The sequence below is a fragment of the Hyla sarda genome, chromosome 1, assembly GCF_029499605.1.
Source record: "Hyla sarda isolate aHylSar1 chromosome 1, aHylSar1.hap1, whole genome shotgun sequence".
Classification (NCBI taxonomy): domain Eukaryota; kingdom Metazoa; phylum Chordata; class Amphibia; order Anura; family Hylidae; genus Hyla; species Hyla sarda.
In genome coordinates this window covers 390421816-390443710 of record NC_079189.1, presented here as the reverse complement: position 1 = coordinate 390443710, position 21895 = coordinate 390421816, and positions in this window count along the sequence as shown.

Below are 21895 nucleotides of genomic sequence, written 5' to 3'. Positions count from 1 at the left end.
CACCGGCGTATAAGACGCACCCAATTTATAGGTGCAAAATTTAAAAAAATAAAGATTTTGAACCCAATAGTGGTCTTCAATCTGCGGACCTCCAGATGTTGCAAAACTACAACTCCCAGCATGCCCGGACAGCCGTTGGCTGTCCGGGCATGCTGGGAGTTGTAGTTTTGCAACATCTGGAGGTCCGCAGATTGAAGACCACTGCATAGGAGGTAATACTCACATGTCCCCGTTGCTCCGGAACGTCTCTGCTGCAGGCATCACGTCGCCATCACGTCGTTACGCACGCCGATGCACGTACGCGACGACGTGATGATGAGGAAGGAGAGCGCCAGCAATACAGGGGATCCCTGAACAGAGAAGACACCGAGGAGGCAGGTAAGGTCCCTCCCGGTGTCCTGTAAGCACTAACCCGGCTATTCAGTCGGGCTGTTCGGGAAATCGCGGCGGTCCAGAACAGCCCGACTGAACAGCCGGGTTAGTGTCACTTTCCCTTCAGACGTGGCGGTCAGCTTTGATCGCCGCGTCTGAAGGGTTAATACAGGGCATCACCGCGATCGGTGTTGTCCTGTATTAGCCGCGGGTCCCGGCCGTTGATGGCCGCAGGGACCGCCGCGATAGGGGTGTATTCGCCGTATAAGATGCACCGACTTTTACCCCCCCAGTTTGGATTCAGTAGAATTCTTATCTATTTATGTACATCTCTGCACATTCTGAGCTTAGGAATCCATTGTGCAGACCTACTCACTGACTGATAGGTATCTGGGTATTCACACAGGGAAGTCTGTCCGTCACCGAGTAAGATCACCCTCTTCATGTTCGACTCCTCCTGTGTGGCGAGTTGGTGTTAAAGGGATACTCCGGTGAAAAGCAATTTTTTAAAATCAACTGGTGGCAGAAAGTTAACCTGTTAAGGACCAAGGATGTACCAGTACGTCCTGAGTCCTTTCCCTTCCGATAACATGGGGCCAACAGCGGGTCGGGCCCGGCCTCTAACAACGGCCGTGACCCGTGGCTAGTAGCGCGCAGCATTGATCGCGGTGCCGCGCACTATTAACCCTTTAGACGCCGTGTTCAAAGTTGAATGCCACGTCTAAAGTGAAAGTAAAGCAATGCCGGTTAGCTCAGGGGGGCTGTTCGGGATGGCCGCGGTGAAATCGCTGCATCCCGAACAGCTGTGACACCGCAGGAGGGTCCCCTTACCTGCCTCCTGGTGTCCGATCACCGAATGACTGCTCAGTGCCTGAGATCCAGGCATAAGCAGTCAAGTGGCAGAATCATCGATTAATGGTTTCCTATGAGCAACCATTGATCAATGTAAAATATCAGTGTGTGCAGTGTTATAGGCCCCCTATGGGAGCTATAACACAGCAAAAAAAGTGCAAAAAAAAGTGAATAAAGATCATTTAACCCCTTCCCTAATAAAGGGGGAAAAAAGTTAATAAAGATCATTTAACCCCTTCCCTAATAAAAGTTTGAATCACCCCCCTTTTCCAATTAAAAAAAAGCTGTGTAAATAAAAATAAACATATGTGGTATCGCCGCGTTTGGAAATGTCCGAATTATAAAAATATATTGTTAATTAAACCGCACGGTCAATCGCGTAGGCGCAAAAAAATTCCAAAGTCCAAAACAGTGTATTTTTGTTCACTTTTTATATCATGAAAAAAATGAATAAAAAGCGATCAAAAAGTCAGAACAATACAAAAATAAAACTGATAAAAACTTCAGATCACGGCGCAAAAAATTTGCTCTCTTACTGCCCCATACGCAGAAAAATAAAAAAGTTATAGGGGTCAGAAGATGACAATTTTAAACATATAAATTTTCCTGGATATAGTTAGGATTTTTTTCAGAAGTACAACAAAATCAAACCTATATAAGTAGGGTATCATTTTAACCTTATGGACCTAGAGAATAAAGAGAATGTATAATTTTTCCGAAAAAATGTACTGCGTAGAAACGGAAGCCCCCAAAAGTTACAAAATTGTGTTTTTTCTTCAATTTTGTCGCACAATGATTTTTATTTTTCCGTTTCGTTGTAGATTTTGAGGTAAAATGACTGATGTCATTGCAAAGTAAAATAAGCCATCATTTGGATTTTTAGGTGCAAAATTAAAAGAGTTATGATTTTTTTTAAGGTAAGGAGGAAAAAATTAAAGTGGAAAAACCCCTGGTCCTTAAGGGGTTAAACAGATTTGTAAATTACTTTTATTTAAAAATCTTAACCCTTCCAGTACTTATCAGCTGCTGTATGCTCCACAGGAAGTTCTATTCTTTTTTAATTTATTTTCTTACTGACCACACTGCTCTCTGCTGATACCTCTGTGTCTCAGGAACTATCCAGAGCAGGAGAGGTTTGCTATGGGGATTTGCTCCTACTCTGGACAGTTCCTGACACAAAGAGAGGTGTCAGCAGAGAGCACTGCGGTCAGACAGAAAATACATTTATGGTACTTTCACACGTACGCAGATTTGATGCACAGGATTTTCTGCTGCAGATTTTAATGTAAACTAAATGATTGAGCACAGATTCTAATCGGCAGTTACAAATCCTGCGCATCAAATCTGCGCAGGATCCTGTATGTGTGAACATACCCTTAAAAAGAAAAAAACTTTTTGTGGAGCATACAGCAGCTGATAATTACTGTAAAGGGTTAAGTTTATTAAAAAGAAGTAATTTACAAATCTGTTTAACTTTCTAGCACCAGTTGAATTAAAAACATTTTTTTTACCGGAGTACCCCTTTAATGCTGTGTATGAAGACTGATGCCGTGTCGTGACTGTGACTAGAGTTTGTGACGCCAGGAGAGTTAACGAGTATAGTTCAGTTTAAGCGCAGTCTTAGTGGAAGAAAGCAGTAGAGAATTACAATGGCATCTTGGCACACTGGGACTAGTATTCCTGTCTGACTAACTTGTGACTTGACTGGTATGAACTTGACATGGACAGACATAGACTAGACTTGATTGAAGAAAGAACAGAGGACAGAGACTAAGGGACTGGAGAGAAGGCTGCCACGACTTAGACTTTCACACACAGGGATCCAGTATTAGGGCTTACCGCCCAGGATTAACCTATTTAGACCAAAGCTGCCTAAGGCTTTCACTCATGTTATTTATTCGGTACTTTACTTGTCTGAATTGGACAGACTTGACTGAAGAACGACCAGGCAGGAATCCCTATGCGAGCAGGTAGACAGTTGTGTTCCGCACCGGGATACCACACCTGCTGTATAGCATGATGTCAGTAATTTGATTATATTTATCATGATGACTGCTTCTTTTCAATGCAAAAGTGGCTTTTGGCATAACCCTGGTGCCCTCCCCTTGTAGCCCCCCTCAGCTACACCCACAATAAGTTGATCACAAGGTATTTTCCTGGGACCCACAATGATCTGTTGTTATCTATGAGGTAACCATTATGCAAGTAGAGAGCTGAAGTATTAAGACAGTGGGCTGTTTGTGCAATACATGGACCTTCCTGAGGGAATTATAGGAGACCTCCCTCTAGTAAAACAAATATCTCTTACCGAGTTTTAGAAATTGTTGTAAAATACATTCTCTACTATGTACAGGGTGGGCCATTTATATGGATAAACCTTAATAAAATGGGAATGGTTGGTGATATTAACTTCCTGTTTGTGGCACATTAGTATATGTCAGGGGGAAACTTTTCAAGATGGGTGGTGACCATGGCGGCCATTTTGAAGTCATCCATTTTGAATCCATTCCTAGATGAACAGTTTTCTGGAAAGTGGATTGGTCAACGTGGGCCAGTTGAATGGCCTCCAAGGTCCCCAGATCTTTTATCTTTGGGGTCATCTGAAGGCAATTGTCTATGCTATGAAGATACAAGATGTGCAGCACCTGAAACTATGGATACTGGAAGCCTGTGCTAGCATTTCTCATGCGGTGTTGCTATCAGTGTGTGAAGAGTGGGAGAAGAGGGTTGCATTGACAATCCAACACAATGGGCAGCACATTGAACACAATTTATAAGTGGTCAGAAACTTGTAAATAACTCATGAAAGAGTTCCCAATAAGTCTGATGTGTCACATGACCCTTTTCCTATTGAAAAAACACAAGTTGGATTCAAAATGTCCGACTTAAAAATGGCCGCCATGGTCACCACCCATCTTGAAAAGTTTCCCCCCTCACATATACTAATGTGCCACAAACAGGAAGTTAATATCACCAACCATTCCCATTTTATTAAGGTGTATCCATTAAAAAGATAATTTTCTATGGGAAAAAAAACATGACTATAAGATAAAGCGGGGCATAGTGTAACAAACAAGCTGCACATAAACATTAGATCAGGTAGCTCAAACTGTGGCCCTCCAGATGTTACAAAACGTCAACTCCCAGCATGCCCAGACAGCTGTTGGCTGCAGCCAACGGCTGTCCGGTCTTGCCGGGAGTTGAAGTTTTGCAACATTTGGAGGGCCACAGTTTGAGGTCACTGCCTTAGATCAATGATGACAGAATCCGCAGCTGACCATCTTATTGGTTATGGAGGCCTTTTTAACTTTCCTCTGATCAAAGCAAAGGATCAGACTGTTGGAATTCAACTGTCCGATCATTTTGTTCTCATCCTCGAACTAACCTGCACATATATGGGGGTGAGGGGAATCAGGAGAGCTGTTTAATGTATATGGCCTTATGTGGTGTCTCAGCACCAAAGGCTGTCCTGTGGCTTCAGACTGCTTCGGGCAGACCTGCAGCACCGGTTTGGGCCCACCAGAGACTTCTTGTTATATTAATTATGTTTGGCACTTTACCAAGAATTAATATATTTTTATAATTATCTTGTTGTTGTTATTCTGATCTATGTTATTTATGTGTTACTGTGCTTTTAACCCCTTAAGGACGCAGCCCATTTGGGCCTTAAGAATGCAGACAATTTAATTTTTACATTTTCGTTATTTCCTCCTCGCCTTCAAAAGATCATAACTCTTTTATATTTTCATCCACAGACTAGTATGAGGGCTTGATTTTTGTGCGACCAGTTGGCTGTTGTAATGCCATCACTCACTTTACCATAAAATGTATGGTACAACCAAAAAAAATACTATTTGTGTAGTGAAATTAAAAAGAAAACCGCAATTTTGCTAATTTTGGAATGTTTTGTTTACACGCCGTACAATTTACGGTAAAAATGACATGTGTTCTTTATTCTTTGGGTCAATGCAATTAAAATGATACCCATGATAACATACTTTTCTATTACTGTTGTGCTTAAAAAAAATCGCTAACTTTTTAACCAAATTAGTACGTTTAAAATCCCCGTATTTTGAAGACCTATAACTTTTTCATTTTTCCGTATAATCAGCGTTATGAGGGCTCATTTTTTGTGCCATGATCTGTACTTTTTATTTATACCATATTTGCTTATATAAAGCTTTTAATCCATTTTTTATATATTTTTGGGGAATAAAATGTTATAAAAAAGCATCTATTTTGGACTTTTTTTTTATTTTTACGTTCACACCGTTCACCGTACAGTATCATTAACATTTTATTTTAATAGTTCAGATATATATACACGTGGCGATACCAAATATGTATATAAAATATTTTTTTAACACTTTTTGAGTGTGAAATAGGGAAAATGGGAAAATTTACGTTTTTATTGGGGGAGGGGGTTTTTCACATTTTTTTAACTAATTTTTTTTACTTTTATTTTTACACTTTAATAGTCCCCATAGGGGACTATTTATAGCAATCACTTGATTGCTAATACTGTTCAGTGCTATGTATAGGACATAGCACTGATCAGTGTTATTGGTCATCTTCTGCTCTGGTCTGCGGGAAGGCAGATCAGAGCAGAAGATGCCGGGAAGGTAGTGGAGGCAGGTGAGGGGACCTCCGTCTGCTGTGCTGGATGATCGGATCGCCGTGGCAGCGCTGCGGGCGATCCAATCATCCATTTTAGTGACCGCGATGCTGCAGATGCCGTGATCTGTATTGATCACGGCATCTGGGGGGTTAATGGCGGACATCCGTGGGATTGCGGATGTCCGCCATTATGGGCGGGTCCCTGGCTGCGATCAGAGGGGTTAAGCAGAGGAGCAGTGTACCCCATGCCTGCCAATGGGAACCCCTAAATTCTGGCCCATATAGTGTAGTGGGGGGGGGGGGAGGAGGAGTTGCTCCAGTTGTGTTCTAGTCTGAGCAAACAAAGAGAAGAGAAAAAGGTACCACAGAAGGCACCTAGTGTGTTACCCCAATAAAAAAAAAAAAATAGGCAAAACATTTTATGCTCACAGGGCTCCCAAAGGGTTACGCTGCATCCTCTCACTCTGCACCATACTGTCCATGTAATACCATCTGCACCCTGCTCAGTAAAGACAGTTATCCGTAACCTGACGTCAGTGTGTTCCTTTACTCACCATGTCTAGCCCAGGAGAAGCTGTCTCCAACCTCGGACCATGTATAGGCTAACGGTACCTGGCATCACGAAGTGATAAGGTAATTCCCTACACCACCCATGGTACCACACTTACATGGTGTCATGGTGATCACAGAAGTGAAAGAAACATTTGCCAACTTTTTTCTTCAGTCGCACACTTTTCATTTGCCTTGCATATTCAGTATGATGGTGTAAATGCAACTATATCAAGTTCTGTCTTTTACCCTTTCCATTGTGATAAATAAGTTTGATAGGACTTTATTTAAAGAGAACTGGTGAGTGAAACAATGAAGCTTTTGCCATACAGCAGGTCTTACAATGTGCATAGAAAGTAGGACACCATTTGGAATCCATTTATAAAATTGTCAGCAAAGTGTTGAGAATTAATCTTTTAAGCAAAAAGTATTGAATCGTGAACTTTGAAGTGGGGAATATTGTGAAGTCCATTAGGTTTCTATTCAGCCCTGGCCAGCAGGAGTGATCCTGTTCTCCATTTATTGTTTGCATGTGATTCATCCATTTCGGATCATTCGGAAATAATCTAAGTGCCTATGTGTAATGGGGCCTTACACATGCCAGAACATGAAATTGCTGTAATTTCCTATACACTTGCTAGTAGGAACAAAATTGTGGCTGTTCCCGTATTGCAAGAGATTGAAGTGACAAGAAATCATGTTGTGGGGACTTGTTTAACCCAGGCAAATATTATGGAGGTTATCCATAAGCTGAAGTCACGCTGCTTTGTCAGGCTATTCTCTGAAACTATTAATACGCTAAGTGAGTCATTATTGGTGAATGTTTTAAGGCTATTAAAGACTGTAAGTCACAAAAATAAGAAGTCCACAAAGAGTCTTTCATGTGGAGCTGTACACAATAACGATTCAAGGCTTTCTTAACAAGACAGCTGTTTGGGTCTTACCTGCCCTGAGCATCAGGTTACATACTCCGTCTGTCAGATCTCTTCACTTTCTTTACTCTTTCATACTCACTGTTTCATGCTAAATAAGCCACATCAATTCTGCAGGTGAGTTTCCCTGAGCCACATTCTTTGATATCTTCGCACCTCTTTGTTCTTAAACACGAAAAGTTTGTCCTTGTTTCATGTGTGTTATTACATGAACTCCAGGTTCCCTAGTTCAAAACTGTAAAAATACTTTAATGTTCGGACTTTGTTCTTCTGAGGACAAATATGGAATTCCATGTGAGTTCATTCCTCATGCATTCCTCAGAATAACCAAAAAAGAACAAAGTGCTCTGTAAGTCTCCCGAAATATTCCACTGTCATATTTAGATAGCATCATGAAAAAAAGAAACTGTAATGTCCCAGTACAGAACATGGTTCTGCCAGGTTGAGTCCCTCAGTGACCTGGGGGCTCTCCTGTAGTGTCTCCCCTGCTGTTAATATAAGTGTCATTTATTGTCATAGGATTATAGTCAGTGCATTATTTATAGCTAGTCTAAAGGAGATGTCTGTGAGATGTCTGAAGGACCTGTGGAATGTCACGTTATGTTGTCACATGATGTTACCCAGAGGGCACCAGTTTAACCCCTTAAGGACTCAGGGTTTTTCCGTTTTTGCACTTTCGTTTTTTCCTCCTTACCTTTTAAAAATCATAACCCTTTCAATTTTCCACCTAAAAATCCATATTATGGCTTATTTTTTGCGTCGCCAATTCTACTTTGCAGTGACATTAGTCATTTTACCCAAAAATGCACGGCGAAACGGAAAAAAAAATCATTGTGCGACAAAATCGAAAAAAAAACGCCATTTTGTAACTTTTGGGGGCTTTCGTTTCTACGCAGTGCATATTTCGGTAAAAATTACACCTTATCATTATTCTGTAGGTCCATACGATTAAAATGATACCCTACTTATATAGGTTTGATTTTGTCGTACTTCTGGAAAAAATCATAACTACATGCAGGAAAATTTATACGTTTAAAAATGTCATCTTCTGACCCCTATAACTTTTTTATTTTTCCATGTATGGGGTGGTATGAGGACTCATTTTTGCGCCGTGATCTGAAGTTTTTATCGGTATGATTTTTGTTTTGATCGGACTTTTTGATCACTTTTTATTCATTTTTTAATGATATAAAAAGTGACCAAAATATGCTTTTTTGGACTTTGGAATTTTTTTGCGCGTACGCCATTGACCGTACGGCTTAATTAATGATATATTTTTATAGTTCGGACATTTACGCACGCGGCGATACCACATATGTTTATTTTTTATTTTTTTTACACTGTTTTATTTTTTTTATGGGAAAAGGGGGGTGATTCAAACTTTTATTAGGGAAGGGGTTAAATGACCTTTATTAACACTTTTTTTTTACTTTTTTTTTGCAGTGTTATAGGTCCCATAGGGACCTATAACACTGCACACACTGATCTCTAATGCTGATCACTGGCGTGCATTAACACGCCTGTGATCAGCATTATCGGCGCTTGACTGCTCCTGCCTGGATCTCAGGCACGGAGCAGTCATTCGTCGATCGGACACCGGGGAGGCAGGTAAGAGCCCTCCCGGTGTCCGATCAGCTGTTCGGGACGCCGCGATTTCACCGCGGCGGTCCCGAACAGCCCGACTGAGCAGCCGGGTCACTTTCACTTTCACTTTAGAAGCGGCGGTCAGCTTTGACCGCCGCTTCTAAAGGGTTAATACCGCACATCGCCGCGATCGGCGATGTGTGGTATTAGCCGCGGGTCCCGGCCGTTGATTAGCGCCGGGACCCACGCGATATGATGCGGGATCGCGGCGCGATCCCGCTTCATATCGCGGGAGCCGGCGCAGGACGTAAATATACATCCTGCGTCGTTAAGGGGTTAACACTTGACCCGCAGCTTGACCAATGGGCTTTGGCTCAGCCCCCCTCTATATAAGGGGGCGGCCATTACAATTCTCTTTCTTCTCAGTAAGTCATCTCATCTATGTCTGCTGTCTCTACTAAAGTCAAGATACTGATCATCTATTCTAGTCTGTGTGGCTGAACTAAAGTCTATTACAATAACTACAAGTCCCAGCGAGATGCAAGGCCCTTTCCGTGTTACTGATCGACTCTCTGGGATTCTGGCCTAGATGTGAAGAAAGTAACACCTATCTGACATCAGTAAAGCCTCCGTTAAACCATAACTTGGTCATCGACTCTCCTTTCACTGCCTAGTCATTGGAATAGTGGAGATACCGTTCGTGTGGTTCTGGTACCCAAAAACCATGCTGGCGTCATGAACATTAGGGGTTAATAACACCTTGCCCCTGGGGTTAATACCATCTTGCCCCATCCACCTACACCGCTACACCGCGTGGTCCCGCCATCACCGGGGCTCACCACAAAATAACATTTATCATTCCAAAAGACTCTCCTGGACACCCTATACCCATAAAATTCTGAAGAGTGTGCATGTGTTATTCATGAAAGGGGTAAGCTACTGCCAGACTCCTCTGAAGGCATGTTATTTCCTTTAGAGAAAAAAAATGTTTTCTAATGTGTATGGCGAGCTTAGTTTTGCACAGTGAGGTTCTTCAAATAAGGCAAATTACTGCCTAAAAAAGCCCTCATCTAAAGGAGGCTTTTACACAGCTCAACCATCGTACAGGTAGTGCCAACTGTTCGCTGGATTGTTTATGCTGCTCTTTACTCACATCATTGTCATCGTATGTATGGTGTCCCGGTACAGGACCTTGTCCTTTTCCTGTCCTAAGTCCCCTCAGGAAGAGTCCCTGCAGTCCATAGAGCTCTCCTGCAGGGCTCCCCCCCTTTCTTATCAGCTACACCTTATATAAATGCACTGTAAATGTACTGTGCATATTGTATATTATATATAAAGTTGTACAAATGTGTAGGACCTCCCTGCGTCATTGATACTGTCATGTGATGTACCCAGAGTTTCCTGGGTTAAGGACCTAAAGGCTTGGCATCAAATGGGCTGTAGTCCAGCCTCCTTATAGTCTCTAAATTATCTCTCTTCTCTCTTCCTGCTGGACACTAAAGAAGCACAATCACAGCATGTACTAAATTCATCTCAACTAGGTCAAAGCCTAAGGAAACTGCAGCCACTAAAAACGGGAGTTACCAAGCTCTATCTACAATTCCTAGTGACTACTATTCAACTCAAGCATATTATTAGTAGCACAGTGGCCTGCATAAATGTCAATACTACAAGCTATCCTGCATCCCGGTTGCCTCTAGAGAAACTGCATAATTATAAAGACTGTTCCATAAGAAGTTTAAGTAAAAGTTCCAGTTATCTCATAATTCCTGCTGTGGACATTCCTTTATTTCCTGCCGTTTTTGGGACGGTTGTCGACAGGGCCTTCTACAGAAAACAACCTCACCCTGCCATCACGACAAATCAGGCGTTAATAACACCTTACCCCACAGGGTTAATACCACACCGTTGCAACATCCCAGACACCACATATGTTCCTCACTTATACAGGGGTTGCAGTGACTAACTGCAGTGATTTTTAGGGCCACACAATCACACCTTTTCGCCCACGTACAAATCAATTGGCCAATAATTGCCTTTAGGTACTCTTTATTTACATATCACAGAACAACCTCTGTAACATCAATTTAAATTAAATCTATTATTTCAGTAATAATATAAATCTTGATAGAGGAGCACCGTGTGCATAGGGATTCCAGATCCGGGTGGAGGCTCGGCTCTTGCCTATTTTTGGATATTATTTCTGTAAATGATACATTTCCATTGCTTGGGGTAAGATCTGTAGCAATTCTGTGGCAAATAATAATAATATTTATTTATATAGCACCAACAGATTCAGCGGGACTGTACAATTTTGGGGATACAAATAAAGACAAGCTTTAGAAATTATAATATATAAAAACAGGGGGAATGAGGGTCCTGCTCATGGGAGCTTACAGACTATGAGGAATGGGGTTGAGACAAAAGGCAAAAAGGGCGATACAATGGACCAGCCGCCATGTTTTATAAATAGGAGAGGATACATAAAAGATGGTGAACCAGTTACCATCTCCGAATCCACATCAGTGTCCGTATGCAACACAAGTACATTTTGAGACAAAGTTGCTGTGGTCAAATTTGCGTCAAATGTGAATTTCTCCTAACTATGACACTGCAAAGCAATCTGGCATAGTAAGAGATCAAGTATGACAATAAGGGTATATTTACAAGCAACAGATCAGTTCCATACATTTGAATGGGGATGTTTTGGCAGCAAGCACATGGATTTCTGCAAGTTTCACTGAGACCACTTGGACAGTTATAGAAATTTCTACAACAAACCTGCCGGGACAGATTTTATCCATACTGTCCATTTCTATTAAAGCACTGACTAGCCCTCATCTCTGGATAATGAGAGATAATCCAATAACAATTTGAACAATTTTCTGATAATGGCTACATACATTTCATGTGCTGAGACTAGCATTAGATGTTATTAAACTGTGTTGTTTGTTTAGTCAAATTATCCCCAGGAAAAAGGTTACAAGCACTGGATATTAGGAATTTAGAAGCGACAGTAAAGAGATTTTAAGCGTAGTAAATGCATGTATTATACCTCGGTCATACAAAAGTGAGTGTAACCTCAGCCACATCTGAAATATTTGAAGTGATCTCACTAAATACCATCAAGGCTACCTGCAAAGTTTACTGTACACCGTTCACATATTTCAAGCCTAAATGAGTCACTACCTGAGAATTTCCACCTCGAGCTTAATTCAGAGAAATGAATCCAATTTTCACTTCAAATGCCTATGTAAGTGTCTTCCTATGTGCGTAACTGTGACTACTGTGCACCGGACCAATAGTTCTGCTTGCCACATTATATCACAAAACTATTTATTTTTTAATTGTAAATATACAACCAAAATGCGTATAACATGTAATAATACTAGAACACAAGCAATCATGTAAAATGTTATGTAATATAGTCCAAAGCTGATCATACACTTTACATAGCTGCTGGTAAGATGCTTATTTGGTTAACAGCTATCTTGCCTTATCACCCCATAGACATTCATGTTCAACTTGGCCAAGTGCTTATGTATTTTTAGTGGAAAGAAGCTGCAAGCCTTTTTGGTGGTCTATCCTCCCAAGAACAATAGAAGTGAGCAGCTGAAATCACCTGCTGGGGAAGGGTTGGGAGGTTGCCATACACATTGGATGGTTGGTGGGTCCTACTGAAATCGGTAAGTTTGGTTGACATTTATCTCATGCATGGCCAATTTAAAGGGGTACTCTGCCCCTAGACATCTTATCCCTATCCAAAGGATAGGGGATAAGATGTCTGATCGTGGGGGTCTGCAGCACCCGGTGTTCATATAGAATGCCGGCTGCAGTGCTGGAGGCTTGTGACATCAGGTCCACGCCCCCTCGTGACATCAAACCATGTCCCCCTAATGCAAGTCTATGGGAGGGGGCATGCTGGCCATCACGCCCCCTCCCATAGACTTGCATTGAGAGAGAGGGCATGACGTCACGAGGAGGGACATGGCCGTGATGTCACAAGCCTCCGGGACCTCATGGCTAGTCATCAGTCATGGAGCAAATTCACTCTATGCATCGGATGACTGGGGTGCTGCAGCAGAGATCGCGGAGGTACCCAGCGGCGGGATCCTCATGATCAGACATCTTATCCCCTATCCATTGGATAGGGGATAAGATGTCTAGGGGCAGAGTACCCTATTAAAGGTGTTTTCCCACCAACAACAATAATCACCTATCCTGCATCAGATTGGTGCGTTTTTACTACTGGGACCCCCTCTGATCATGAGAACATGGGTCCTCCTGGTTGAATACAGCAGCAATCTGAATGCTGCTGCTTCTTTAACTCTGTGGGCTTGAAGAAGATAGTCAAGTACAGGGCAAAGGTATCTCCACCAGGTCCTCAGAGTTGAATGAACCAGCAGCATGCATGTCTGACGGCAAATTCAAACAATGAGGGAGACACAGGACCCCTATTCTAGTGATCAGAGGAGGTCACAGCTGTCATACCCCCACCAATCTGAGACTGGTGACTGGGAATTCCTGTCAACACTTGATAAGTGTTATTAGTGGGAGGACCCCTTTAGGGCCTTATGCATATGACTGTATTAGTGTATATTCCCCTATAGCCAAATAGTTGCAGAGATTTCTTATGCATAAAAATAGGGCTTTTACCCCCCCCCCCCCCATTCAATTCAATGGAACTAACTTTCAGTAGTAAACATTTCTGCAGTACATCTGTTGTGTAATTTCACCCTTACAGCTTAGTGTTGTACAATCATAACAAGACACCAGTAGAATTGCATGGGGTCTTACTGTCACTCTATAGTCCTTTGATTTTATATGGAGGCATAGTGAGGCTTTTGATACTAAATTTTGTATGAATCCACTAGCTTTATCACAGACAATTATGAAAGAATTCTCCCCAAGAAGCATTGAGTTGCATACAAATAGTGAAAGAGTAAATTGTTCTTTATTTTCTAGGAATAATGAATTACTCACAGTAAAACCCAACATTCTCTTCAGTATTGGATCACTTGCAATTGGAGATGGTTGAGAACCAAAACTAGAAATATAATTTCCTTTTCACAGTTATGTAGAGCAGCACAAAACCTTAAGTTATTTATATTAAAGACCCATAATGACTGAACATTGATCAACAGCATATTGTCCAAACAGATAGTTATTAAATATTAATTCAGACACAGTCAAGAGGAAATTGGGGATCTTACCATGTGGGCAGGGAAGTAGTACATGCTCATACCTGCTATAAATTAGCATTGCGCATCTCTTATCTTCAATCATAAGGGTTAATTTATTGACCATATGTCTGCTGCAAAGAGCATGTTTTATAGCAGAACAAAAACTTGTTCAAATAGTGTGCCATATGGAACACAATGTAAAATAAACGCTCACAGTATATTTACGCGTAGCCGCCATGCTGTGTTTCTTGCCACTGCAGCACAATTGCTACATGTGAATATACACTAATAATAGAGAGGCACCCTGGCTCAGAATGTTACAAATGCAGTCAGTGTCCCAGCTACAAAATATAAGAAGTTGTTATATGGCTGTTCCAACTGTCCAAATCTGTGTGTGAGGTGTCATGAGTTCACTTCTGTTTTTCATTTATTAAAGTTCAATTATAGCATACATTGATGCACTCTGAGAGTATAAGGATAAAGTATTTGAATATTCTGTATCAGATGACTGATTCGCTGATCACATGATTCACTCCCCAGCTAGGCTTCTATGTAAAAGTTTCTAGAAAGGCAGAAGGACAAGTTCCTAGACCAACCATTTCCTCACAGAGGGCTGGGTCCGGAAACCAGTTCAGTCTAAGCAAAATGTATTTTCTAACTCTGCTCCTGCTAGGCAGACTAGTCAGTCACAGAGAAGTACAAACCCCTAGTTAGAGTGTACTTCCTAGGTTCAGTACAGTTCAAGCCAGAAAAGAGAGCACACCTAGTTTGATTGTATGTCCTGAGTCAAGTTTAAGTATTTTCAGTGTACTGTACAAGTAGGTCTCAAGTCTTATTCCAGTTGCAAGAAACATCCACCTGAAACGGACCTGGGTCGAATGCACAGTGATTAGGGCATCTGTCTGATCCCAGTGCTTTCTGCTAACACCTCTGTCCATTTAAGGAACTGCCCAGAGTAGGATCAAATCCTCATAGCAAACCTATCCTGCTCTGGACAGTTCCTGACATGGTCAGAGGTGTCAGCAGAGAGCACTGTGATCAGACAGAAAGGAAATTCAAAAAGAAAATAACTTCTTCTGTAGTCTACAGCAGCTGATAAGTACTAGAGGGATTAAGATTTTTAAATAGAAGTAATTTACAAATCTGTTTAACTTTCTGGCACCAGGTGATTTAAAACATTTTTTTTCCAGCAGAGTACAACTATAAAACCTGTAACAACTTTGTGCTAAAGAGACTGGTCTCTGATTTACTGCATAGTATGTTCAGTAAAGTTCTACATTGTTTCTATGTTGTTTCCATGGCTGACTGGAAACCCTAGGTAAGCTATACCACCCTGTCACGTGACATCACTATGTACATCTCCAAGGGACTTCAATCCCTATCTAGCCTGCACTAAAACACCTTTCATTCCCTTGAGCACCACACAAATCTTTCACAAAAACCTCAGATGTAGCATTTATTTTAAACTTTTTCTTTTTTCTCTTTAATTCTTGCACTGTCGATACCTCTTGGTCATTGGTGGACGGAGAGCAGTCTGAAGTGAAATAAAAGAGAAAAGATCAAAAAGCTCAGTACATGCTGCTGGGATAACCTGCTTGTAATGTAATGAGCTCCTGCTGACAGCTGGAGGTGGTAAAATGGAGTAGACCAGAAAGCAGTGGGTTAAGAGGTCAACCCAAAGACCACCTCGCTGCTTGTACTATCAGCAGGACCATTCTTAGGTGATCTCATGTCACCACACTTATTTCCCTATCACTGGCGTGAATGCACCAGATCTTTATAACCAATTACCATTATCAGAATAGCTATGTAAAATGGAAGCGTCACCATAATCTTTGTTTCTGCTCGATCACATACACTTTTTTTTTTAACCAGATCCTGCAACATCGACAGATTCAAGATCAGCTGTTTCCTAGAGGATTGACCTAGCTTAACCTCAGAGGTCCATGTGTGGAAATGGGGGATGACGTTTCCTAGGTGATGGCAGGTCAAGACACAATTAACACGAAGCGACAGCGCCGAAGATTAAGGAATCTCCAAAATGTACCTGTCTAAAGTGCAGTAAGGATGTGGTGACTGAAAAATACACGAAAGACATAGATATAAGGCTGCATTCACACCTCGTTTTTATGTTACGCGTACTGGATCCGGCTGGGGGAGGGGCAAACCGATTTTAGGTCCGATCAGAAAACTGCATACGGGTCAAAAATTAGCCAACCGGAGTCACCGTTTGACTCTGGTCGGCTCATTAAAGTCAATGGATTTCAGTGCTGGTCCGGCTGGGGTACGGGAGAGCCTGGTTTGCCCCTCCCCCAGCCAGATCCGGTACCCGTAACGTAAAAACGAGGTGTGAATGCAGCCTAAGATATATTATGATAGATATATTGGATAGTGGACAAAAAAGTGCAGCTGACATGACACCAAGGTTAGAAGACACCAGATTTCAAGCAGATCTCCTGCCAGACACCTCGGCATACGCTTGTCGCCTGTTTGAGACTTTTTTTGAGGACTTGAGGACATTGAGATATCTTCAACAGCAAGACATATATTTTCTGCTAACCAAGAATTAAAGGGGTACTCCGGTGGAAAACTTTTTTTTTTTAAATCAACTGGTGCCAGAAAACTAACCAGATTTGTAAATTACTTCTATTAAAAAATATTAATCCTTCTAGTACTTATTAGCTGCTGAATATTACAGAGGAAATTAATTTCTTTCTGGAACACAGTGCTCTCTGCTGACATCATGACCGCAGTGCTCTCTGCTGACATCTCTGTCCATTTTAGGAACTGTCCAGTGCAGCATATGTTTGCTATGGGGATTTTCTTCTACTCTGGACAGTTCTTAAAATGGACAGAGATGTCAGCAGAGAGCACTGTGGTCATGATGTCAGCAGAGAGCTCTGTCTTCCAAAAATAAAATAATTTCCTCTGTAGTATTCAGCTAATAAGTACTAGAAGGATTAAGATTTTTTAATATACCGTATATACTCGAGTATAAGCCGACCCGGGTATAAGCCGAGACCACTAATTTCAACCCAAAATCCCAGGAAAAGTTATTGACTCGAGTACAAGCCTAGGGTGGGAAATACCTCATCCCCCCCTGTCATCATCCAGACCCGTCATTAACATCCTCATCATCATCCCCTTGTCATCATCCCACACATCCCCCCTTCATCATCCCCTTATCATCCCACACATCCCCCCTTCATCATCCCCTTATCATCCCACACATCCCCCCTTCATCATCCCCTTATCATCCCACACATCCCCCCTTCATCATCCCCTTGTCATCATCCCGCACATCCCCCCTTCATCATCCCCTTATCATCCCGCACATCCCCCCTTCATCATCCCCTTATCATCCCACACATCCCCCCTTCATCATCCCCTTGTAATCATCCCACACCCCCCCCTTCATCATCCCCACCCCCCTTCATCATCCCCACACCCCCCCCCCTTCATCATCCTCTTCTCATCATTCGCCCTCAGTGGTCTTCAACCTGCGGACCTCCAGAGGTTTCAAAACTACAACTCCCAGCAAGCCCGGGCAGCCATCGGCTGTCCGGGCTTGCTGGGAGTTGTAGTTTTGAAACCTCCGGAGGTCCGCAGGTTGAAGACCACTGCGGCCTTCAACATCATCCAGCCCCCTCTCACCCCCTTTAGTTCTGAGTACTCACCTCCGCTCGGCGCTGGTCCGGTCCTGCAGGGCTGTCCGGTGAGGAGGTGGTCCGGTGAGGAGGTGGTCCGGGCTGCTATCTTCACCGGGGGGCGCCTCTTCTCCGCGCTTCCGGCCCGGAATAGAGGCGTTGCCTTGACAATGACGCAGAAGTACGTTGGCAATGAACGCACCTCTGCGTCGTTGTCACGGCAACGTGACTATTCTGAGGCCGGGCCCGAAGCGCTTAGAAGAGGCACCCCCGGTGAAGATAGCAGCCCGGAACCACTATGCCACCGGACCACCTCCTCTCCGGACAGCCCTGCAGGACCGGACCAGCGCCGAGCGGAGGTGAGTACTCAGAACTAAAGGGGGTGAGAGGGGGCTGGATGATGTTGAAGGCCGCAGTGGTCTTCAACCTGCGGACCTCCGGAGGTTTCAAAACTACAACTCCCAGCAAGCCCGGACAGCCGATGGCTGCCCGGGCTTGCTGGGAGTTGTAGTTTTGAAACCTCTGGAGGTCCGCAGGTTGAAGACCACTGCGGGTGGGGGAGTTCACTCGAGTATAAGCCGAGGGGGGTGTTTTCAGCACGAAAAATCGTGCTGAAAAACTCGGCTTATACTCGAGTATATACGGTAAGTAATTTACAAATCTGTTTAACTTTCTGGCACCAGTTGATTTAAAAAAAAAAAAAAGGTTTTCCACCGGAGTACCCCTTTAAAGATGTTGTCCCATTTTTTTACCTACAACATATTCTTCAATGCTGTAGACCAGTGGTCTCCAAAGTGTGGAATTCCTGCTGTCACAAAACTACAACTTCTAGCATGCTTGGACAGCCAACGGCTGTCCGAGCATGCTAGGAGTTGTAGTTTTGCGACAGCAGGAGGTCCACTCTTTGGAGACCACTGCTGTAGACAAATTGTTATTACTTAGGCAATGTACACACAACATTCCATACGCCAAACATAGCCATTGTCTCAATGGAGGCAAAAATTTCCTTTCAACCTCTGTAGGGTAGTACTGTATATGCCAGTTTTTTTAAATTAAATTGTATTATTTTACTGCATTGGAAACACAGAAATAATGTAAAGTGGGCAACCACATAAAAGAAAAAAATATATACTGTACTGGGTACAAAATTTTGCATTGCAGGCGAAGACTGATATATGCCAATGTCTGGCTCTATGGTGGCAGACGTCTGGTGTATACGTCAAAGGTATATTTCAGGGATCGATCAGGATGTATACGTCCAGTCTAGTGTAAAATAGGGTGTGTGCCTAGCCTTACAACAACCCCTGTCCCCAGATAGGGCTTACTAAATAATTTCACTATCTAACATTCAGACTCTATGGCCAGTTTCCCACCGTTCTAAGAGGTCTACCAGTATTTTTTATTTAAAATTCGGATAAAATCCTAAAGAAATCCATAAAAGCAAATTAAATTAATTCTGTAAACTATTTAGTAAATAATCTGTCATAAGATATGATTGTACTTTACCAGCTATGGCCACTAAATAGCTTTATATTGTATGTACCTCGTTCTGTTTGATGAAGCATTCCGGATAGACTAATAAATGGTAATGGTGCCTGGTACAATGTGCTCCGAGTCAGCCGCAGCTCACATGCCTTCTTCACTATAGACATGAATAACACTGACAGCTTGACAGGCAGAGTGATTGTGACAAGAACCAATACAATAAACCATATGAATAGATAGAAATATTTCATGCATTGGGTATAACGTTTAGAAGATGGGACAATACATTTAAAGGGTTGTTCCTCCAGGACATCCTTCTTTCTAAATGCAGCCGTGATGGATGGATGGATACAGGAATATATTATTGACTATTGGTTATCTATTGCAAATTACTTTAGTTTTGGTATTTATTCCAAATATTCCTGGGCTGATAATTCAAATAGTTAATTGTTCCATTGCCGATTTGCATTTCCCTTGGGGCCCAAGCGCACCCATTGAAGTCAATTAAGGCCCCTCATAATTTTGCAGTGGGGTTGGGTGTTGATGATGTTGTGTAGTTTACATTACATTAACCTTTTAGCTAAGAAGATGCTGCTTTTCCCAAGGATATATATTTTTGGGATAGGACCCTAGAAATCTTTGAATATTTTCAGAGTCCTATTTTAAAGATACAGGGGAGACAGAAAGATTTTTCTATTGCGGCCTTCATGAAAGATAGAGAAAGATCAAAATCACAAGCCTTTAAAGAGAAGTTCTATGGAGTTCTGTAGAAGTTCTAGCTCTAGCCTAGGATCTTTCTGGGACTTTGGATAGGCCGGTAGCTTGTAGCTGCCCAAGCTACCACTTCACAGTGCAAATTGCAGCACTAATTGAAGTAAAGTTGTTTTATGGGACTGCCCCAGTGACCAATAGCTACCTTAGAGAAGATATAGACTAAGGGACTAGTGCACTGCAAGTAGCAGCCAGACATCTGCTCTACACTTGTTAATATCTAGTGGGTCACCCTTTTGAAACTACCTCCAAGACTATGATGAACCTATAGAATCCCTTCCCCAATGTAGGCTCCAACACAGAAAATACATAGAAAAAAATGGAGGCTTTGTCAGAAATTAAATGAATATAACACCTACAGTTTGCGCTCAAGGCACAAGAAAAAAACCTCTGGACAACAATGAATATGAAAATATTAATAACGCTTTATTATTATGCAAATTACATTAAAAATACATGTAAGGAATCACACAAAGAGACAATAATGAAAAGCCAGGATCCTGGGGTGAAAGTCCTGATCATATAATAAGCTTGTGGTGAGCTTGTGGGGATGTAGAGTAGGTAGGGTGTACCTGTGCAGGGATGAAAGGGTGTTGGATTAACCATTAACTGTCGTGATGCCAGGGTGCTGGTTCTTCCTCTGTATATATATATTCTACCGCCACCCGTCCCAGGAACGATAGGGAGGAATAAAGGAATGTCCACAAACGGAGGTTTTGTAAACTGGAGATAACTTTAGTGCAACTTTTATGCAGGTTAACAGGAGTAACAGTCTTTACAGAGGACCGACTTTAAGTTCCTCACAGTTGGTTGGGACCTTGTAGGGAAATAAGCTCTGAGGCTACTTGCAGAGTAGTTGCAAGTAGTCACGTAGATTTAGGATTGAGTTTAGTTGAACTAACGGTTTTGTATTCGGACTAAGTTAGCAGGCTTCAGGCCTAAGTCCTCTTGCAGAATTATACAGAGTGATGCTTTCTCTAGAGATGATCAGGAGCAAGAGAGCGATCATTGGATACAGCGACCTTATATGGCAAGGGGGCAGGCTCATAGCTTATTGGTTTCACCAACTGTCAGTCCTTTCACAAAGCATTGTGGTACATCATGTGACCCACTCACGTGACCTGAAAGGTCCTTAAGCTTAACTTAACAGTAGGCTTAGTAGTCATGTGACTGGAAGGTCCTGGAAGTACTATACATATCTATTAATTATATACATATTATACACACCAAACATATAACATTTAAGAAGGAAGAAGTGACAAGGGGTTATCCCACTAGGAGGATCCTACCGGTACACAGGAACTCTGACTTTGGGGACTTAGCACACAAGGTACGGTACAAGGTACGGTACCGGGAAACCACAAGCTGTACGTCTGTTTAGATATTATGCCACAGAGATGGATCACAGATGTACATGTGTAGTGCATACATGACTGTGGTGAAAAGTAACAGAAGGTATAAGGTGCCACAGTGCAAAGGTATCCAATTTAAAGGCCGAAATAGCTCCCACAGTTAGACATATATAGAGAGAGAGGACTGAGGCTAAAGGGGTAATAAAGCACAGTAGTGCCAACAATAAAACCACATTGGAAAAGAAATATAGCAAACAGACACATACAGTAGACAGGACTCACCCCAGCTCCGCACCAAACCTCCGATGCATTTCGCAGGCGAAACGCGTCGGAGGTTTGACGTAGAGCTGGGTTGAGTCCTGTGAACTGTTTGCTATATTTCTTTTCCAAGGTGATTTTATTGTTTACACTACTGTGCTTTATTACCACTTTAGCCTCAGTAATCTCTATATATATATGTTTAACTGTGGGAGCTGTTTCGGCCTTTAAATAGGATATAGGTGTAATATTCACCTCCAAGACTATTACCAAGAAGACTGTGCCACCCTACT